This window comes from Pinus tabuliformis, chromosome 5_2, assembly GCF_031772625.1.
Source record: "Pinus tabuliformis cultivar Carrire ecotype Pingquan chromosome 5_2, CPIR1, whole genome shotgun sequence".
Classification (NCBI taxonomy): domain Eukaryota; kingdom Viridiplantae; phylum Streptophyta; class Pinopsida; order Pinales; family Pinaceae; genus Pinus; species Pinus tabuliformis.
The window spans coordinates 43,089,643-43,112,386 of NC_142306.1; positions in this window are offsets into that span (position 1 = coordinate 43,089,643).

The following is a 22,744-nucleotide window of genomic DNA, read 5'->3' on the forward strand; positions in this document are numbered from 1 at the left end:
ACATTTAGCAATTGGGGCTTCGCACGCAGATCCAACTCTCTGCGCAATGAGGCTTGCTGTTGCTATAGTCCAGGCCCGATTTTCACAGGAGATTGGGCAGGATAAAGTTTTCTAGAATTCGGCCACTGTAATATTGATCAGCGGGGAGTAAAACTCCTTTCATCGAACAAAAAAGAATAATACTTAGTCCATAAGATTCAGGACGACGAGCTGATCACAGTGGTACCATTCACTTGTCAGCCTCAATTTTCTAGCGATCCCAAAAATTTTCGGAGTGACTTCAAGTGACTGAGATCTATGTATGGTAGAAACCAAAGCTCAAGTCATGGCCAATGAGAAGATCAAGCACCTTGAAACAAGGTTGGATAAGTTCAAGGACCAACTAGACAAAATTGCAAAAGTTCTTTCACAATTCACCAATAGGATGTCAGGGTCTCATCAGGAGGAGCATAGTATTGATGAACACCTCGAAGGAGATTCTAGCCATCATATTCACTTCCATGGAAATCACCAGCATTCCCACCCTCAGCCACCCAAGCTGGACATGTATAAATTTGATGGCTCTAATCTGACAGTATGGGTAGCACAAATGGAACAATATTTCACCCTTAATGATATCTGCGAAGATCAAACTAAATTACGTGTGAGATCCCTTTACTTGGACAAAGAGAGAAGGCAATGGTGGTAGTGGCATCTGAAATCTTATCCCGGGAACATAACTTGGCACATGTTCTCAAAATCCCTTTTTGACCGCTTTGACAGGGAATCTAATTTTTTGGCTCGTCTCACTAAGCTCCGACAGACAAGCACAGTAAAAGACTACATTGTAGCCTTTGAGACATTGGCCATCAGAATGGAAGGTCTAGGAGATGACTTCTACTTGGAGTGTTTCATCAGTGGTCTCAAATAAGCCATCCAAGCACATGTCATGATGCACCACCCACCTACATGGATGGATGCTTGCAAAAAGGCTGTCGATGTTGGATGTGGAGCATGATTATTTAAAGGTCTTTGTTTCAGCCGGATGTATACCCCAGGAAGATTGTACACCCCTCCAAGCGGCCCCCGAAGCTAAAAGCAGATGTAAAATTGCCTTGTAATAGTATAGTAACTTTTCTAGTCAATCTGGGCCGTTCGTTAGGCGGATGATCTGACAATAGAATTTATGTTTAGTTTAGGGTTTTTGCCCTAGAAGGCAACCCCTCTCTTTGTATGAGGGTATTTTATTGAGGTTGTGGAACATGTGTGTATTCTCAGAGCGAGAAACAGAGAGGTGAGACTGTGAGAGAAAACAGAGGATATTACAGCGGATCTGCTGTAGGTTGTGTCTCTTCATTTTGCTGGATAATAGAAAGGAAGGACTGGCTATTCGGGGTGGACGTAGCCCAAACTGGGTGAACCACGTATATCTGTGTCTCTCTGGTTTTACGTGTTTGTGTTTTTCCGCATATTATATGTCTTTCATTTCTCTGTCATATATAATTTTTCCAACAGTTGAGGTAGAACTTACCTTAGCTGCCCAGTCTACTCGTATAAAATTCATAGCCAAGGGGCGTCCCACCCAGGCTCAGGGCCCTACCCAAACACCTAAGGTTCAAAAGGTGTCTCCTGTAGAAATGGTTGAACGAAGAAAACAAGGATTGTGCTACTCTTGTGATGACAAATACTCCCTGGGGCATAAATGCAAGGAACCAAAATTCTTTCAAATTGATGTTACTGATAACAACTCATCTGAGGAAGCCCCACCCCTTAGGGGGCTAGAGGAAGAATGATCTGGATTTAAATAGGAACGCAACAAATTATAGATATAACCATACATATAAAGATGCAGTAGAAATAGTACTTCATTTCATTACTGTAAAATACTAAAATATGCTTACAAACAGAAATGGAAATAAACTAGCTAAGGCGATGGTAGCTTATCTCTGAGAAGAGATGTGGCGGCTACATGCCTATGAATTGTCTTACAATGAGGCTCAAAGGCCTATTTATTGTTGAGAAATAATGGAAAACCCTAAACATCTAAAAACCTAACCCTAGGAGATGAAGCGCCAAACTATGGGCCCCGTTTTGGGTAAATTGGTACATCAACTTCCCAGGGTTGTAACTTTCACATACGATCTCCGTTTGACGTGCAAAATACCTTGTTAGAAAGATCTATCTGAGAACTAGAACTTTAAGATGAGAAACATTGGTCCATGTATGCATATTGCTCCCATATTTCCCAAAAAATGTCATTTAGGGCCTCAAAACGACTCCAAAAGTTCAGGACCCAAAAAACTGCTAAAAATAGTAAACTGTGCTACAATTAAGGAAACTGAAAAACTAAAAGAAACAATGATGGGGGTCCAAGTGGAATTGGAATGTGGCCACCAATATCCACCTAGATCAAAGAAGTTGAGGAAACCCAACATGACAATGATCTCACAGCTACGCCAGATGAACCAGTTATCTTGCTACATGCTTTGGCGGGCATTTCTATGCCCCAAACTCTCAAAATCAGAGGCTTTCTTAAACATCGCCTGGTAGTGGTATTGATTGATAGTGGCAACACTCATAACTTTATCCATAAATGAGTTGCAAAAGTTGTTCATTGTTTTGTCTGGGCAATATCTAATTTCCAAGTCCTTATTGCTGATGGGGGGACAATGAAATGTGAAGGCCGTTGTGAAAATATTAAACTTCAGATGGGAGACTACCACCTAAAGACCCACATGTTTGTGATTAATATGGGTGGTTGTGACATTGTCTTGGGTGTTGAATGGCTTCGCACACTAGGCCCAATCACAATGGATTTCCAGGAGTTATATATGATCTTTAAGCAGAATGACCACATTCATACACTACGTAAACTCCAGGCAGGTGCCCCTACTTAGCTCGCATAAAATGGAAAAGTTGTTGAAAAGGGGCCATCATGGAGTCATCGCCCAGTTTAATGCCATCCAGGCCATTGAATCCACTACTCTTCATATTCATCCTGAGATGCAACAGGTCTTAGACCGCCACCAGCAGGTATTTGACAAACCTAAAGAGCTTCCACCCTCTAGAGGTGAACATGATCATAGCATCCCTTTGGTCCCAAGGGCCCAACCGCCTAATGTGCGCCCATATCGATATCCTTTCGCCCAAAAGAATGAAATTGAAAAAATCATCAAGGAACTCCTTGAAGCCAGTGTTATTCGTCCTAACATCAATCCTTATTCATCACCAATGGTCATGGTGCTAAAGAAAGATGGAGAATGGCGCATGTGTCCAGAATTTCAGACCCTCAACAAGCTCACTGTCAAAGACAAATTCCCTATTTCGGTTGTTGATGATCTGCTTGATGAACTACATGGTGCTCAATTCTTTACCAAGCTAGATCTTCACTCTAGCTATCACCAAATACGCATGAAAGAAGTAGACATTCCCAAGACTACTTTTTGAACTCATGAAGGCCATTATGAATTCTTAGTCATGCCATTTGGTCTCTGTAATGCTCCATCTACTTTTCAAAGCCTCATGAATCACCTGTTGAAACCATATCTCCAAAAATTTGTCCTCGTCTTCTTTGATGACATTCTCATCTACAGCCTAACCTAGGAAAAACATCTTCAGCATGTAGACTTGATCTTGCAACTGCTTCGGAATCACAAATTATTTGTCAAATTGTCTAAGTTCTCTTTTGGCGTGGAAGAAGTCGAGTATTTGGGACACATTGTGGGTCGTGAAGGTATCATGGTTGATCCCAAAAAGATACAGGGAATGCAACATTGGCCCCAACCAAAAACCTTGAAGAGTTTGAGGGGATTCTTGGGTCTCACTGGCTACTATTGCAAATTTATCCGCAATTATGGTTGCATTGCTAGACCCCTCACTAACCTTCTCAAGAAAAATTCCTTTCTCTGGAATGTGTTGTGCTGTACAACAACCCCCCCCATTTCTATAAAATTTTACACAAAACTTTCAACAAGAGATGGGTCCCTTTTTAAATAAACTTAGTTACAATTGTGAGTTGATGAATAAAACTGGTATTGATCTCATTAAAAGAAAAATCTTTATTAAAAGGCTCGAAATAAATAAATCATTTTATAAAGCCTTTTGATAAAAAAACAAAGTGTTCCTTTAAAATATTATAACAATCCTACATTGCGATAAAGAAATTGGAGATCGCATATCGCAATGACAAAGGAACATACACAAAACAAACCATCCTCAAATCCTCCGATCCGATCGCAATCGGCAATTGGCAATATCATATCACAAAGGTACTCACACAAGGCCCCAACAAATACTCTGATCCGATAAAGGAAATCGCAATCGAAATTCAGAGATGTTCGTTAACAAAGGAATAAAAGCTCAAGCCAAACCCCGATTGCGATCGATCAATTGGGCGTGCATCTCAAAGAGGGAAACATACGTTAAAACAACTTGCATGCATAATACTCCGCTCCATTATAATATTACTTTTCGGAAATTGGAGACATTCATAGCAAGTCACTAACCCTCTCCCTTTGAAACTCCCAATTGCGATTTGCGATTTGCGATTTATCGCCGATCCCCGATCGAGGAAATCCGAAACATGCTTGAAATAATCATTCGGTATACGATCGACGATATGGGTATTTATGGTCTTAATTCACCATGATTGGCAGTTTGAACGGTTATTAAATTTGACAGTTAAGAATAAGTCCTTTAAAAGATTTTATTCGTGCTAATTCTTAACTGCATTTGATTTATCGTATGTCAATCACAGTAATTCTGCTCATTGTCATATTGGCTTGCAGCGGCGAAATCTCTGTGTTACGGTTTGCAAATATCTGTGCAGAGTCTCTTTGAACCCATAAATCCAGAGAAAATGGGGAAGAAATCAAAGAAGCCCACAGCAACTCCTGCAGCCAAAGAAACAGGACCGAGCAAGAAAGGACTAATATCAGATACAACATGCCTCGGTCTAGGAAATACTAGCTAGGAAAGCAATTATAATCTGACAGAAACAGAGGAGCCCAAAGAATTATCAGAGGAAGCCACGGCTGATTCGACCAACAAGTCAGAAGGAACTCTCAAAGAATTGGCTTGTTCTTATCTTCACAGGATAGTAGCGCGGGCCAAAGTTTTACCATACACTGATGTGGTTAGATGGGTGGTTGAGAAAATCCCAACTTCAGATAGAACATTTTCCACAGTAAATGAAAGGATATTCGGGTCATTCAAACCTGAATATCTCAGGAAAATGTACCATCTACCGGAGCTAGAGAAGCACTACAACAAGGCATTCCTGGAAGCATTTGCAAAGGAAAACGACTTAGAGTCAGACCCGATCAAGAATGGAGGCATTTTATGGAGAAACACAAGCACGAGTCATCGGGTAAGTACTTTGTTGACTCATTAGCTTCTCCTTACTGCTATGCTGGAGCTATGATTTGTAGATTGTGGGGACAACATGATTCTGCCAAATTCACTATAGAGAGAGTCTCGTTAATGGAAGCAGCAATTAATGGTTATGTTATGGATTAGGCAAATATTTTGTCTGATAGACTAGCCATAAAGATATTAGCATATAAAAGGAATGCATATACAACTTCCCGAACCATTCCTCCTTTCTACTACAGTGCATATATTCTGGATATTATTTGTTTTAATTCTGAATACCTGGTACTCAGATGGAAGTGGACTTCCCAAGATCCGAACCCGATTCATATTTATCATAAGCAGTTGTGGAAGGCACACTATAAAAATCACCTGTATAGAATTTGCAATGGTTTTGTTTTACTTGTATATTATTCTATTTTCAATAAGCCTGCTCCCAAGATATCCCAGGAAGCAGAAATTGACCTGACAACAGTAGGCAGCTGGTTCGGAGAGGATAAATTTACCTATGTGAGGCTTTTTGGTAGTCTCACTAAACCCCATGTTCTCCCTCTGTATGTGCCTGATAAATTGTTAGCACGGGAATTGGCATATCAGATAACTATTGAAGGGACATCAAGAACCCTTAGGGATTCTAAGAAACAGATGTGGCCTATATTCCCCCTACGATGTGGCATTTTCACCTTACATGACTACAAGCATGTAGAAAAAGAGGCAGAAAAGATTTAGATGTTGAATCTTGCCACCATTCCTAACAGGCAATATGACCCAAACAAGGTTGTTCATAATGTCACCGCTCAAGCTAAACTTGCGAAATTCGATCATGAAGCGGATGACTTTAATGATTTATTTGCTTCGGCCAATACATTTTTTCAGGTTAAAGGATTGGCTAGAATAAGGTATGAAGAAGAAGGGTTAGAAACGTTCAATAGGCTCAGAGCCCAGAGGTTGCAAACTCTGCCTTTGGACCTATTAGCTACAACCCCTACAGTTCAACCATCAAGTCAAATTGAACAGAAAGCAGCCGACAAGACTCCTGTAGTGGAGAAGATCCCCGAAAAAGAAAATTTGCCAGAGCAGGAGCAAGGACAAGGAAAAAGTAGTGAACTCATTGATTCAAACATTTATGTTGATCCCAAACTGCTCAAAGAATGGAAACAATTTGATTCTATCATCAGTAATACTGAAAGTCTACAAGGATTCAGCACACCTGAGGTGACAACTGGTCAGAAATCAACAATCAATACAGTTCTGACTGAGGGAACTAGCGGCCCACCCATAACTCAAAAGGATGTAGAAATAATCCCCGAGAATCCATCCGATGAAATTGTGTTACATGTAGAAGAAATACCACCCTTGGATGTCTTCTACAGCCCTAAGCATAGGGTTGTAATCAAGAGACAAAGGAAAAAGAGGAAAATTGATCAATCTCCTCTTTTAACTTCACAAATGGAGATAAAAACGTGGTATGGAGAGAGGAGGTCAACCCTTCTGAAAATCTCACTAAACTCTCTCAGCATGTTAGAGCATACACAACAGCTACAATGGACAAAGCATCGGAGGTAAGTAACTTGCTCAAGGAAAAGGACCAAGCAATCATTTTACTGGAAGCGCAGGTACAAGAGAAGCAGCAGAAGATAGAGTAGTTGGAACCGCAATTAGCAGCCCAGAAATAGTCAAATGATCAATTGAACGAGCAATTGCTCAAAGAAAAACAAAGAATTGATCAATATGCAATTCAAAAGCAACAAGAGCTATCCCAAGCATTAAGCAAGCTGCGATCATTAAATGAACAGTTGAGCAAATCAAAAGTAGAACGGATCGCTCAACTATCACTGCAAATACAAAGGTTCAAAGAATATCCCCAAGTGGGAGAATTCAGATCGGAAGCTCTCCAAATTACCAAAGCATTGTCTAATCAGTTGAGCTTATTATGTCATAATATCTCTCTCGTTCTTCCCCTATGTGAAATTTCGTCATCTATGATTGATAAGTCAGTTGATGCGAGACAGAAATTGGAGCAAAAAGATGAAAGATTAATAGAGTTTCCTTCTTAGCAAGAAACCAAAGAAGGAAAAGCTGCAAATCTACCCCAAATTCTGGAATCGCATAAAGAAATCATATTCCTTGAATGTCAATCTCAACTAATGAAAGCAGAAAGGGCGACATCAAGATGCAAATCGGCAACAAGTAATCTGGTTGAATTGATTAATGATACTCTTTATTTATCAAATTTAATCTCAGAGTGTTCTCCAGGGAAACTTCCATCGGTGAAAGCATTAGAACAGACATGGAAACAGGAGCTGGAGCAGAGGGAAAGATTAATTGCAGGCATTCAAACTTTAACATGGGAAACCTTTTGGTTCTTCCTTGTTAAACCACATAGTCAGAGAACAATGATGAAATGCCTCACCGATGCAATCAGTTATATGATTCCCGAAATTACTGATACCACATACATTTCCCAGTTACATTCACACATGAGTCATCCGCCAAAACTGCAAGTGATGCTTGCCATTTTCCAGCTCAAGTCACAAAATAATAAGCCAATACAGTGAACCATCCTGACCGACTGCAACATGCTTATTTTGAGAAGATTGTCACAATTTTTGTGATTTGGTTATACCAGCACATAGCATTTTTATTTCATAGTTTGTTAGTTTAAATAGTATTTATAGACCCTTTCATGTTTTTAGAAAGGGTCCTCAAATTTTTGTATTAAGACTTGGATCGGAAGTTGCACTACTGTACTTCCGATATATTTATTTTTATAAAAACTGGACCTGAATTCTGAGTTTTGATGAAGAATACTTTTATGTGATATGCACTATTACTTCCTGTAAAAGAATTTCCAAGTTGAAAGGTAGGATTTGAATGCAATTCATATTGGAGAAAACTCAAATACATATGGTACTACTATCTATGTTTTTGCTTCATGCTTTTATGTGAATTATCATTTATTCATTTTGCTATTATTGATATATGTATATGTTTTCACAACAATTCTTTGACTTATCATTATTGAATGTTTAAGAGTTGTTATTTTTCATACGTATGTATGTCAATGATATATAAATATTAGTGTGATAATAATTTAATTATTACTTTGTTCAACTACTTGAACAAAGTAATTATCATATGAATGAATATTTTTGTTTATAAGTAGAGTCATCTATATGCCTACTTGTCAATAAGAACCATCAAAAATTGCACTAAGAGAAAGACTTCCCGAGATAGATTAGTTATTTATATTGTTGCATATTAGAATAAATCATCCATCATTCCCATTAGATATTAGAAAATCAATTACTTATCCATCCCATTTATAAATCATTGGGAAATTGGTCCCATTATATCCAGTCAGAGCCACCACACCAAACTGGAAAAGGAGTTGCTTTTAAGGTCCGGACCTGGTGGTTTTCCCCAATGTTGATGCAGTGATTTTGGAGGCTTCAACAGAATGATGCAGCACAACAGGCGTTTTTGGCTCTCAAACAGGCCATGTGTTCCACTCCAGTATTGGCACCACCATACTTCACCAAATCTTTTGTGATTGAATGTGATGCTTTTGGTACTGGTATTGGTGTTGTATTAATGCAGGAAGGTAGACCCTTGGCTTTCACCAGCCAACAACTAAGTGGGAAACATTTGGGTCAATCTACCTATGAGAAAGGGATGATGGCCATCATACATGTAGTAGATACCTGGCGACCATACTTATTGGGGAGAAGTTTCCAAATCCGCGTAGACCATCAAAGCCTCAAATATTTTTTGGAGCAACATCTATCCTCGCCACAACAAAATAAATGCCTGGCCAAAATGTTGGGATATGATTATGAGATAATTTACAAGAAAGGGAGTGAAAATGTAGTAATTGATGCTTTATCGTGCCAATTTGAGGATGAAAGCACCCTGCTATCAATCTCTCTTCCAATACCAGATTGGATTGAAGAAGCCCACACATAATGGTTTTCACACCCCTCTCTCTCCCAACTTATTAATAACTTGAGAGAAGATCCTAATTCCTCAGTCGACTACTCTTGGAAGGATGATATTCTTCACTACAAGGATCAAGTAGTTATATGATCGACATCCTCCCTCAAAACCCACATTTTGGAAGAGTTGCACTCATCTCCCACTGCAGGGCATTTAGGCTTTCAGAAGAATTATGCTCACACTCGTCGTTATTTCTTTTGGACTGGCATGAAAAATGACATTCTTATTTTTGTTGTTGAATGTGATGTGTGTCAACGCCACAAAGGAGAAATAGTCAGGTTACCAGGAACCTTACAGCCATTGCCACTCTTGCCCCTGTCTGGATGGATGTTTCCATGAATTTCATTATTGGTCTCCTAAAGAAGGGCAACAAATCCGTCATCATGGTGGTTGTGGACATACTTTCTAAATATTCTCATTTTTGCACTCTAACCCACCCATTTACCCCCACTTTGGTGGCTCAAGCTTTCGTGGACCAGATCTTTAAACTGCATGGCATGCCAACTTCCATTGTGCCTGATTGTGACCCGACTTTCACGAGCAAATTTTGGCAAGAACTTTTCAAGCTACAAGGCACCCAACTCCAACTAAGTACTACCTGTTACACAATAATTTGTCACTGGCCTCATATCCCCTGATTTCGGATAAAGTCAGAGTCTGAGCAACATCTCCGTTGTGTCATACATCAAATAAATATGTCCATATCTTCCCACTCATTCAGTAAGATTAAACAAATGCTCTCTAATACTGAGGATTGACCCTTTTTACCTATGTTTCTGCATCGTCGTAAGTGAACCCCATCCCGCCTGCGATGATTCTCTGTGTTGAACTATACCGTCGCGACGTTGTCGCAAGGGTACACGTGTTTCCTGTGACAGTCGAAATTTAGAGCTCGACGCAAGTCCTCAAAATATTTCTTGCGACGATTGCTCTGCATACATTGCTTCCTTGCGACGTCGTCGTTGAGCCTTAGTGTATGACTTGCGATGATCTAGATATGACGAATTAGTTCAAACAGTTGGCCTTCTGGGTGATTCTACAACTTGTTGTTGGGTCAAGTTGGTTCACCTTTCCTCCTCTAGGATGGTGGTTCCACCCTTTGAGAAACCTCCCTTGAGGATAAGATCCCTCTCCCTCATTTTATGGAGGCTCCTCCTCCTATAAAAGCACTCCCCATTACTATGATCATCTAGTTCTTAGTTTTTGGATTTGAGCAGATTAGCTAGCTTTGGTGTGAGTTTGATAGTTTGTAGTGTGAATTGCTAATAGTTTAGCAATTGGTTGTGGATTGCCTTAGCCTTGTAATAGAGCTTGTGAGTGAGAGAGAGAGTCATCATCCATTTGGGAGACCCTTTTGAGAGTGAATGCTTGAAGAAACATACCGGCTAGACCCTTCGAGAAGGCTTGCGACATCAAGGCTTGGTTGTAAGCTTTGCTTTTGATTCATTTTAATACAATCAATGATGATTTCCTATGTCTTGTGTAAAATATACTTGATAGCTTATGGTTCCTTGACTCTGTAAGTAAATAGATCATTGTTGTTCTCGGTTATGTGTTATGTTGTTCTCTTGTGTTGTTTCAGGTTGATTGCTCATTGAGGAGAAGGAAACGATAGCTGAAGCGGCGCAACGAAAGCTCCATTGAACACCAGTTTGAGGTAGGCTCTTTCAACAATGATTGTTTAAGGAAATTAGTTGTTTTTTTGTTCTGTTGTGACTAGACCCACTCTAGGGCTAGAGGGGTTGCCTTTGTCCATAAAGGGAACATTTCCTACATCACAAGTTGGTGACCATACTGGGGAGTCCTTTGTATGTTTTCTCTTGTTTGCTCTTGATTTATTTTTGATATAGTGTCTCTTGATTTTGGGGCTGAACCATCAATATTCTGGGTTACCTGGGTCAATCTAGGAGTCCCTCTTACTGTCTGAAAGATCAGTCTGGTGTCCTTTAGGTGTTCTTACTTTGCTTTTTCTCTTAATTGAGATCGTCGTTGTTTATAGCTTAACAGCTGCGACGACATCGCACTTGTCCTCTTTAGTAAACCTGCACGTCGCAAATATCCCGTTGTACAGTTGCGACGATTCCTGAAATCGGACCGTCGCAGAAGACAGGTGTACACCTGCGACGACGTTGCCCAGTTGCTAGCTCTGTGCTTGTGACAATTGGCTTTTTGTCCCAAGTTGCTAGTTATAGCCCCACGACGATTCCTTTACAAGTTGTTTTTTACAACTTTACCTCCTGAGTCAACCAGTACTGTCAGCCCCCTGCTGTTTCTTGTCTCTCATCAACTTGTTTTGGCTATGTTTGGTTGAGGTACTTTCTCTTTAGTTTCATTGAGTGAGTCCTATGTTTTTAGACCGTGTGACCCAACTCTGTTAAAGGTTTCGTCAAGAAGTCGTTTGTTGAGTTACCCGTTTGTCCAAGTTTCATCCACAACCCTCTGATTGATTTGCTTGAGGCTATTTTACTGCTTGTTTTCTTTTTGATTGGTCTTTAGTGTTTGGTAATTGAACTAGTTCCTTACATTGATTTGATTTCCACACTATCAAACATAGATTACATTTGTTTGGATTAGTCAGGTTTACACTTGCTTGTTTGTCATTAAAATTCCAAAAAAAAAAATGTTGCATTCATACAGCATACGAAAGTGAAAGCACATTTGCATTACTGAATTTTCATGATTGAGAAATTGGGAAGCAAAAGTCTAAATCTTTCATTCGTAGTTGTTGGATAAGTGTATTGATGCATTGTGTCTTAGTGCTTGCATTTGCTTGTCTTGGTTTGTGTTTGCTTCGAAATGAACTCTTTGGTGAGCTCCAGTATTGTAGCAATAATGCTACAACTCCTGGGGCTTCCTGTCTCTTAATTTTATCAACCCGGTAGTTCGTACAAACTTGGAAGCGACGGTGCTATATGCACAAGTACTAGCTCTTGTCGCAGCTGTCACTTGGTCAACTGGCACAAGTCCGCTAGGGCTCAAGCCAACTTCTATAGGCTCTCAGAAGAAGCTTGCTAATTGATGGACGAAAGCTATTCTCAAAGGAAAGCTACTCTACTTGACAAAATGGACTAAAAGCAAATCAAAGCATGTAAACCTAGGAAACCCTAATTTAACTAGTCTAACCTCTATAATGCAAAGAATGTGAATGAAACCTCTACCAATGCTGCTGTTACCTCTAATAAGTGGAAATGCATGGATCTACGCTACTTGCATCATAAAAGACATGTTTTTGTATTTTTCCTTTAAGTGTATGGAATGATTGTGATTTTGTGCTAATTAGGGTTTGGTTGTGCAGATGGGATGGAGAAGGAAGGAAAGCGTGGGACAGGTTGGGGAGGCTAGGAGAGGTCCCTAGGGATCCTTAGCATTCATCCACAGAGGTTCCTCACATCCAGAAGCTCAGCAACCGAGTGAGTGGCCTCCTACAGGATGTCTACAGGGGATCCTACAGGAAACCCAGAGGTTTCTACAGGATGTCTACAAACTGCTACAGGATGACCTACCGTGGGTGTTTGAAGTGATGGAGGAGTGATGGAATGGTAGGGGGAGATGTGTAAGGTAGGAATAAGGCTGGTGATGGCTCAGAAGTGGAGGAATAGGATAGGGAGTGAGTGTAGGGAGTAGGTTGGAAGATAGAGGGCTAGGTCAACGAAAGGGCTAAAGAATGAAGCTATGTGAGGAGTGAAAGACTTTGGGAGATAACAGAGCGGAGCAGAGGTTAAGGATGAAGTTTCATGCGTGATCAAGATGGAGGAGAAGGTAATGGAACGAGAGAGAGCAGTGTAAATGAAACAAATGCTTGTGACTGTCACCAAACCGAAAATGCATTAACCTAGACTACCTGTGCTTGTAAATTCAATGAACAACAATCCAAAACGTGAAGAGAAATGTGTATGAAGCGGTGATGGAGGTGTGTGGTGCAGGTGTGAATGACATGGAAGCATCTAACATAACCGTGACTGTGTTACAGCAATCATCAAGTAAAGAAATGCGTATTTTTGGTGGTTAGTTATGGACTGCACCCCAATCCCAAATGAGATGGCAGTGAGCCTTAACAACCTTTTTGCTGGAGCTCCAATAGATTATATCTATCCTCTGCTAACCTAAGCAACTGGAAACAAATTTACCATAAGCAAATCCTATCTAAACTCATGAAAAAGACTAATTCAACAACCTGTAATTCAAATTGCATGTGAAAATGAAAACTCAAAGTGCTGAAACGAAATGCAAAAAACACTACAGCAGAGGGGATCTATGGCTCTCAGGTTGGGCCCTAACCTGAGAGCTATAGAGCTAAGAAAACTCAGAACTAGATCAGAATCTGCCTTCTTTATTCATAATCTGATGTTATGCCAAAACTGGCTTACAACAAGAACTAACACCGAGCTGTGCTCAAAAATTACAATAGTAATGCGAAAGTTTCAACAACCTATCAAAGGCTACGGCCTCTATACTTATGCAAAAACGATCATCCAACAGGTCTCCTTGATTTTAGGAACTCGGCTGTCCAACTGAAGTTTAACTTGGTGATCCTGTAGAACAGTTATGACTGTTGTTCCTGTAGAACAGTTGGCTGCCTCTATGCTCGGTGCTCTATGCTCGGTGGGGAGATTGGTTGGAGCTCGAAGCTACGGTGGGAATCACGAGGAAGGTCCCAAGACTGTGGACATCCTCTCCTAAAAACCAGCAGTGCCACCTCATTGTCTCCTTGTCTCCTTTTTTCGTGTCTTTTCTCCCTTTAAATGCAAAAAACCTGAAAGCATCATGCATTAGTCACGTAGATAATATGTCTACCCTTCTTCCTACAAACAACACGAACAAACTAAGAAATGCATGCATAAGCAATAAAATATTAATGGTTTGAGCAAGTAGAATAGGCCAAAATGAGCCCAAATTGTACCAAAATTGGGGCTCATCATCACCCCCCAGCTGAACCATTTGCTCATCCTTGAGCAACCTTGCTCCTGCTCCTTGTCCTTGGCCGAGGACTCGGGACCGGAACAGGCTCTTTCTTTTCCGCTTTTGATGGCCCTGCCTTCTCTGCCCCTGGTGGTGACGAGGTTGGAACTTCTTCCCTCTTTCCTGTTTCTTTGAGCCGGGCTTCGGAAGGCGATTGGCCTATCTTTCGTGTCCAGGAGGTGACCTTCGGGCTTCCTTTCTCGGGGGTGGCCGGTGTCTTAGAGGGAGTTTTCTCACTGGGTGAAGTAGGAACACTCCCTAAAGTGGTTTGGCTGCTGGGAGGAGGCCGCGACATGTCTATTTTCATCCTCTGACTCCTCTTGGTTTCGGAAGGTAGAGGGATCTCCCTCTCCCTCTTTTCTGTTGGTTTCGCAGGTGTGCTGAGGGTAGCCAGCGCAGCTGCCGCCTCCTTCTCGAGAGGATCAACCTTCTCTCCCTTGCTTTTTACTTTCCCGGTGCTCCTTGTGGAAGGCCCTTCCCTTTCTATTTTCGGGCTTCCTGTAGAAGACCCCTCTTTATCCACTTTCGGCCCTCCTGTAGAAGACCCTTTCTTTACGAGCTGTGGGCTTCCTGTAGAAGACCCCTTCTCTGTTTTTGGGCTTCCTGTAGAATCCTTCGTCTGCTTTCCTGTAGGCGTAGTTCTTGGGCTTCCTGTAGAAGCCTGCGTTTGTTTTCCTGTAGAGGCTGCTTCCGGGCTTCCTGTAGAAGCCTGTTTTTGCGTTCCTGCAGATGCAACTCTCACCACCTTTTCTTGCTTGGCTGCATGGATTTTGCTTTTGGCTTTGACTGCAGGAGCTGACGAGGTGCTTGGGCTGGCAGGGACCACCTCAGTTTTGACCATCCTACTTTTCAACCTCTTTTCTCTTGCTGAAAGGATGGGGGTGTCCTCTTTTGCTCTGTCATCCTTTCCCTCCTCCTTCTCCTTTCGTTCTTTCTTCTGTGTTGGAGTCGGGATCTTTTGGCTTTTCCCTTTCTTACTCTTGGCTACTGGCTCTTCTTCCTCACCGCTAGAGGACCCCGTTTCTTCAAGCAACATCTTTATGTCCCCTTCTCTTGTTAAATTCCTAAATGATTCCCATGCGAGGGGGACCTTATATGAGTGGAGAGCATCCTCCACCAAAAGCTTGATTAACCCATGGTGGGCTATCTGATCCGGAATGCCGTCCTTAAGCTTTGTAGCGCACTCCATCAAGGACTGTAGTAAAAAGTAAGGAATGCTCAGTCTCTGTTCTGCAGGAAGATCAATCCGGTGTCTTAGTTCACTGAGCAGCCGGAAGTGATATGCATATACGATGCTGTAACGACCCTCACAGGTGATATATTTCATGATTTGCAAACTGACTTCGTTCCATGGTGGCAACAGGCTTGTCCTTCTCACCCCATTTTTGTCCTCTGTGAATGATTCTTCAGGTGGGAAGAACTCTTTCTTGGCTTGCTGGCTTAGCTTTCGTTCTTCTTTATCCCACGGGAGACCCATAGGAAGCTCAGTGATTCTGCTGATAGACTCCGAGGTGATCTTGAAGCTTAGGCCTCTGAAATTGACTGTGGCCAGCACCTTGGATTTTGGCCTCAGGGCCTGCAAGAATTCCTCGGCCACTTCCTCATCGTACCCTTGCAACTTATCACAAAAATACATCCACTATGCTCGTGTAAAAAGCTCTACCACGGCCTGATTTCTCCTCAATTTTTCTGAATCTGTGGGTTCTCGCCTGATAAATCCACCCGGCATGATGCAATATTTTCTTAACCGGAGGTGGTGATGGTGGAGGAGTGTGAAGTTTCGGTGACAGAGTGCAGAACAATGCGTATAATCCACAAAATTTTACAACACAGTCTAACTACTTCAACAATCCTGTAGAATGACAGTATAGGCCTACAGACAGCAATTTCACCACTTTCTCTATACCCAGACAGTAACTGACAATTCTACCACCTTACATGACCATTTTCATGAGAAGTCCAGGGTTACCTCGTTACTCGGCCACCTTTTTTTACGTGAACACCCGCGTTCTTGTAGAAGACTGCGTTCCTGTAGACTGCGTTCCTGTAGAACTGTGTTCCTGTAGGAGCAGTGCGCAAATTTCCGGGAGGACTGCAATTGGACCGCGGTTGAGGTGCGCTTCACCGGTGTTCTGGTAGCCAACAGCTTGGCGTATCAAGGTGCAGAGACGATCGGAATAGCCACTCGAGTTCGAAGTGGTGGTTGATTGAATGCATGTCAAAATCTAACCGATTAGATTTTGAATCGACGCGATCCGTGGCGCGGGGGACAGCTCATCCCCCGCCGGACCATTGAGCGACGTCATCAACCACTCACCGGCGTATTCACTTGCTGCCGCATTCATTCCCACAGATCTGCCGCCGCCTTTTTCTGCTGAACTCATTCCCACAGATTCTCACATGCGTGCTGCTGATTTTTTTCGTGGCCGCCACCCGAACATTCAACTATACCATAACTAGCCGACGTGGCCAGTCTACTTGGCCATACGGCTGCTCAACCATTCACCTTTACGCCATGCAAACAAATCAAAGTAATATTCATGCGATTTGATGGAAGGAAGGGGTTAGACGCTTACCTGCGTGGCTGCACACGATTTTTCTAGTTTTTCGATGATGGTGAGCGGATATACCTGCTGCATGCGCACCCACACAGACCCGGAGGCTCATGGTTACAGGTTGCTGACGATGGAGGGAATGTTGTGGTTGCATGCGCTCGCATTACCTTGGAGATGGCGGTATCCACTCCAGCAGGTTGAACTGTTACAGGATTCCCGCGGGTTTCTCGTACCAGTTCTTCTTCCTTGGGTGTATGCTGCACGGCGGAGGATCTGGTCTTTCAATCCCGCTTCCGGAGCTTCTGATGCCTGTGGTATAAGATCTCCGCGCTTGTTTATCTTTGAAAATGAATTTTTCCGCGAGAACTCATTGATCTGTTTTGCTGGTGCAGGGGACTTGGATGCATGTTGACGAGGATGGTGGAGCAAGGTAACAGCGTCGGGCATGGGCCCAAAAGAGGCTTGCATGCGTCCACACCAACCCGTAGTCATCAGATCTGCTCATGAAATGCATTCTGGCCCGTTCTGAGCTTCTACAGGAAGTTTCCTGTAGAAATACAGAGCTTCCTGTAGACAGGCAGCTCTTTCTGTAGAAACTGGCACCTTCCTGTAGAAACTGGCACCTTCCTGTAGAAACTGGCACCTTCCTGTAGAAAATCGCACCTTCCTGTAGAAAATCTGTGTCTTCCTGTAGGAGACTCAATCTATAATGAAAGTGCATATACCTTGAAGAACATAAGCATTCTTGGAGGAGGTGCTGGTGAGGTGTCCTGGCTGCATGATAAGGACCTTTGACCTTGAGTTGAGAGGCTTCCTCTCCTCCATAGAACACCTGCAATCTGCATGCAAATAACTTATGGATCTTGTTTTTTTCCTTTTGTTTTTTTTCTCTTTTTTTCTTCTTTTTTTTTGAAAGATAGCAGGGGCGCCTCAATGAGGTTTTCACCCCTACCACCTGCCTTAAGCGCCTCAGAGAGGTTTTCACTCAAGGATCTTTATCTCTTTTTTCTTCTTTTTTTTTTTTTTTTTTTTGAAAGATAGCAGGGGCGCCTCAAATGAGGTTTTCACCCCTACCACCTGCCTTGGGCGCCTCAGAAAGGTTTTCACCCAAGGATCTTTATTATTTATTTTTTTTTTTTTTTTTTTTATTTTTTTTTTTAGATTCTTCAGGGTGTGCCCAAAGCAGGGGCAGAACCCTTCTCTATGACCAATACTGCCTTCTCCATAGTTTTGATGAACTCTTGTCTGGAGGGAGGCTTCCTGTAGATCTTCAATCGATGCCCATTGACAAGCATGGGGATGGCTTCCTCATCAATGGTCCGAATGAGAACAGATCCATTGTCATGACATTTTTCCACTGAATATGGCCCTAGCCATCTGGTTCTCAGCTTCCCCTTGAAGTCTTTGTATCTGGAATCATACAACAAAGCCCAATCTCCCGGCTGAAATTGCTTGTCATGGAGATGTTGGTCATGCCACACCTTTCTCTGAAGTTGGACCACTTCTGAGTGAAGGAGGGCCTGCATGCGGTGCTCATCCAGTCCATTCAGCTGCAATAGCCTTTCTTGTTGTGCATGGCTGAGATCTAGATCCAGCTGAGCTGCCATCCTCAAGGTGTTGTATTCGAACTCAATGGACAGCAAAGCCTTCTTCCCATAGACCATCTCATAAGGTGTGAAGCCGGTGGTGGTCTTCCAAGTGGTGTTGTAAGCCCATGTGGCTTCAACCAGGCGATCTGCCCAGTCCTTTCTGCTGCTGCTCACCACCTTGGTCAAGATCCCTTCTAATGCTCTATTAGTGACTTCCACCTGCCCATTTGCTTGAGGATGATAGGGGGTGGAAGTCTTATGCTTGATCTTGTGATGAGCTAGTAGATCTTCGACCATGTTGGAGGTGAACTGGCTCCCTTGATCGGTGACCAGCTCTCTTGGATAGCCAAACTTATAGAAGATGTTTTCTCTTAGGAACTCGGCCACTTTCTCTTCTGTTGCTGCTTTGATGGCTTTGGTCTCTGCCCACTTCGTCAGGTAGTCAGTGCACACAATGATGTAAGACCTTTGCCTTGAAGGAGGGTTGATTGGGCCCACAAAGTCCATACCCCACTTCTCAAATGGCTCAAGAGTCACTTGAGGTTGGAGAGGCATCTCATCCCTTTGGGTCGGTTTCCCCATTCTTTGGCATTGGTCACACTGGCTGACATATCTTCTGACATCTTGATGAAGTGTGGGCCAATAGTAGCCTGCCTGCAGGATCTTGAAGGCAGTTCTCTTTGCTGCAAAATGTCCTCCACAAGGCCCATCATGACAGGTGAGGAGGATGTCAAAGACTTCCTCTTCCCTTACACAACGCCTTAAGATCTGATCGGGGCCAAGCTTGAACAGATTGCCCCCGATCCATGTAAATGAGGCACTCTTTCTGATGATTCTGCTCTTTTCTCTCGAAGAGAGATGCGGAGGGAACTGTGCTGAAACAAGGTAGTTTTCTATATCAGCAAACCATGGAGAGAGTACTGAGATAGCAAACAGATGTTCATCGGGCATCTGGTCATCCACTGTTCCATCCTCACCTGCAGATAAATCCAATCTAGATAAAAAGTCAGCAACAACATTTTCTCTACCTGGTTTGTCAACAATGGTTAGATCAAACTGCTGCAATAAAAGTAACCATCTAATAATACGAGCATTCACATCTGGTTTATTCATCAAATATCGGATTGCAGCATGGTCAGTATGTACAAATGTTTGATAGCCAGTGATGTAATGTCGGAACTTGTTCAATGCATGGACCACAGCTAAGAATTCTTTCTCGGTTACAGTGTAATTCAGCTCTGCTTTGGACAAGTTTTTGCTAACGAAGTAAATGGCATATGGAAGCTTTTGCTCAACTTGTCCTAAGGCTGCACCTATGGCTTTGTTCGAGGCATCAGTGTGGATGTGGAAAGGTAGGGCCCAGTTTGGACCTCTCAGGATTGGAGCCGACACTAACTTGTCTTTTAATTCATTCAAACTCTTCTGACAATCGTCAGTCCAATTAAATTCCACATCTTTTGCCAACAGACCAAACAATGGCGAGGCTAGCTTGCTGAAATCTTTAATGAATCTTCGGTAATATCCTGCTAATCCCAAGAAACTCCTAACATCCCTTACCTTTTGTGGAGGTGGAACCCTCTTGATGAGAGCAATTTTGTTAGGATCCACCTGCAATCCTTGGCGAGAGATGGTATGGCCTAGCACTGTCCCTTCAGTCATTAGGAATTCACATTTTTCAGGGCTAAGGGACAAGTTCATCTCGATGCACTTGGTTAGGACTTTTTCCAAGTTGGACAATGCTTCCTGGAAGTTAGCCCCATAAGGAGTAAAGTCATCCATATAGATTTCTACTGCATCATGGACCAACTCCGAGAAGATGCTCAAGACAGTTCTCTGGAAGGTAGCAGGAGCATTGCATAGCCCAAAGGGAAGGACACGGTAGGCAAAGGTACCCTAAGGACAAGTGAAGGTGGTCTTATCTTGGTCTTCCGGGCTGATTTGAATCTGGTTGTACCGGCTAAACCCATCCAGGAAAGAGAAGAACTTCTTTCCTGCCAGTCCATCCAACACTTGATCTATGAAAGGCAGAGGGAAACGGTCTTTCTTGGTAGCTTTGTTCAGCTCTCGGTAGTCCACACAGATTCTCCATTTCCCATTTTTCTTGGGAACCAAGACCAGAGGGGACACCCATTCACTATCTGAGATGGGGTAGATGAATCCGGCATCCAACAGTTTCTGCAATTCTTCCTTGACAATGTCCTTAAGGGCTGGATTCATCCTCCTCTGGGGTTGTCTAACCGGTTTACAATCCTCTTTGATGTATATATGATGGGTACAGACCGAGGGATGGACTCCTTTCATCTCCTTATAGCTCCAAGCAAAAGCATCTAGGTGGCTGGCCAACAGGCTACACAACTCCTTCTCCTGGGAAGGAGATAGGGAGGAGCTGATCTTTAATGCTCTCTCAGGGCCGAACTCCACATTTTTGACTCTGGGAGTGACAGGGTTGGCTGTACAAAGGTCCACTAAGGTGCTAGCTTGGGCATCCTCCACCAACTTCTCTAAGGATAGTGCATTGGAAGGTGGATTCTGGATCAGAGTCTCAATCAAGTCATCCTCGGTAGGAGGGTCTTTTCTAGTGGTATCTAGGGTGCACAGAGGTGCTGAGTACACCTCATCTTCTTCTCCTTCTTCCAACCAGAGTGGTAAATCATGCTCTAAAGAAGGTTGGGCAGGAGGGTATAGGACTAACTGCTTGGACATGGGACCATTTTTGATGGTCATATTTCCTGCACGACAACTTATGTAAGCATCTGCAGTAGCTAACCAAGGCCTTCCCAAAATGAGAGGATATCCAGTAAGCTTTGCCTTTGGTTGCAGAACCAAGAAGTCTGCAGGGTATTCCCAAGAGTCAATGGAGACCATGACATCCTCCACAATCCCTTCGGGAGTCACGGTGGAGCGATCTGCTAATTGCAGTACTGTCGAGGTCTTCCTCAAGGAACCCTGAAGATTGAGTTTAAGCATGGTATCCCTGGTCATCACATTGATGGCCGCCCCCAGATCAATCAAGGTGTGGGGGATAATGGTGCCATTGATGTGAACATCTACTACAGGACTTCCAGGATCTAGGTACTTTGGGCAGATGACTTGTCCTAGCATAAGGTCAGACAGTTGTCCTATGACATTAATAGTTGAGGCATCTTTCTTTCTCCTGCCTGGGTGTTTAAAGCACTTTTCCTTAACCAGTTTGTTGTATATGGGCACATCCTTGATGGCTTGGAGAAGTGGTATTTTTACACACAACTGCTTGAGCTCACCCAGAAGCTCATCTTCCTCAGGGTTGAGTTGTGTGGTGGCATTTAGTCTCTCAGAAAAGGGTGGAATAGCTTTTGGTTCACTTTCCTGTAGATCTTCCTCATCCTCTGGGGGAGGAGGTTGGCGATCTGGAAGGATCTTCCCAGATCGAAGATTGATCTCCTGGATCTCCACAGCATAGGTAGGACATGATGTTTCCCCAGTGTATACCTGCTGAGCCTGTCTATTGTTGGGGTTCGGGTTCGGTTGAGCAGGCATTTGAGGTTGCCATGGAGGAGCAAGAGGTAAAGGTTGAGGTTGAACTGGTGGTGGAGGCAAAATGGCAGGAGGAGTGTTGTATTGGGGCCTCCACCCCGACTGAGGAGCACTCCATTGAGGCTGTGACTGGGCATGTGAATGATATGGATGAGAAGTAGGTTGAGTAGGGTACTGAGGTGGATAGGACCATGGAGGAGGCATGGACCAAGAATGATGAGCAGGGGGACCCCAAGAAGGCATGGGAGTCGATTGGTTGGGGTTATAATAAGCTTGTGGTGCCCCTTGCATTCCCTGCTGATAAGGTCTAGATCCTTGTGGCCTCCTTTGGTTGATGAAGTAGAGAGGTTCAGTGGGGGCTTCGGTTCCTTGGTACATGGCTTTAAACCCAGGTAAGGTTGGACACTGATTTGTTGGGTGGTCCTCCTCACAAACGAAACACACTTCAACCGAATGCAATGGGCATTCGTTCTTAGGGTGTCTTCTGGTGCACCTAGGACAGAAGACAGCCAAGGCTCTCTCATCTTCTTCTTTCTTCTGCTGGATCCTGAATGTGTCCAGCTGCATGGCAATGGTCTGTCTCACCTCACTCTTAAGATCTTCTAATTGGTTTGTAAACTCATGTTTGGAGAAAGGGACACCAGTGGAGAGGAGATTTCCTCTACCTCGTTTCCTAGCTGCCCTGGAATGATTTCTAAACACAGTCTTGATGTCCTCATAAGGCAGTTGGTAAATGTCCCCCCCAGCTAACATGTGAAGGGTGTCTAAGAGATCTTCAGGGAC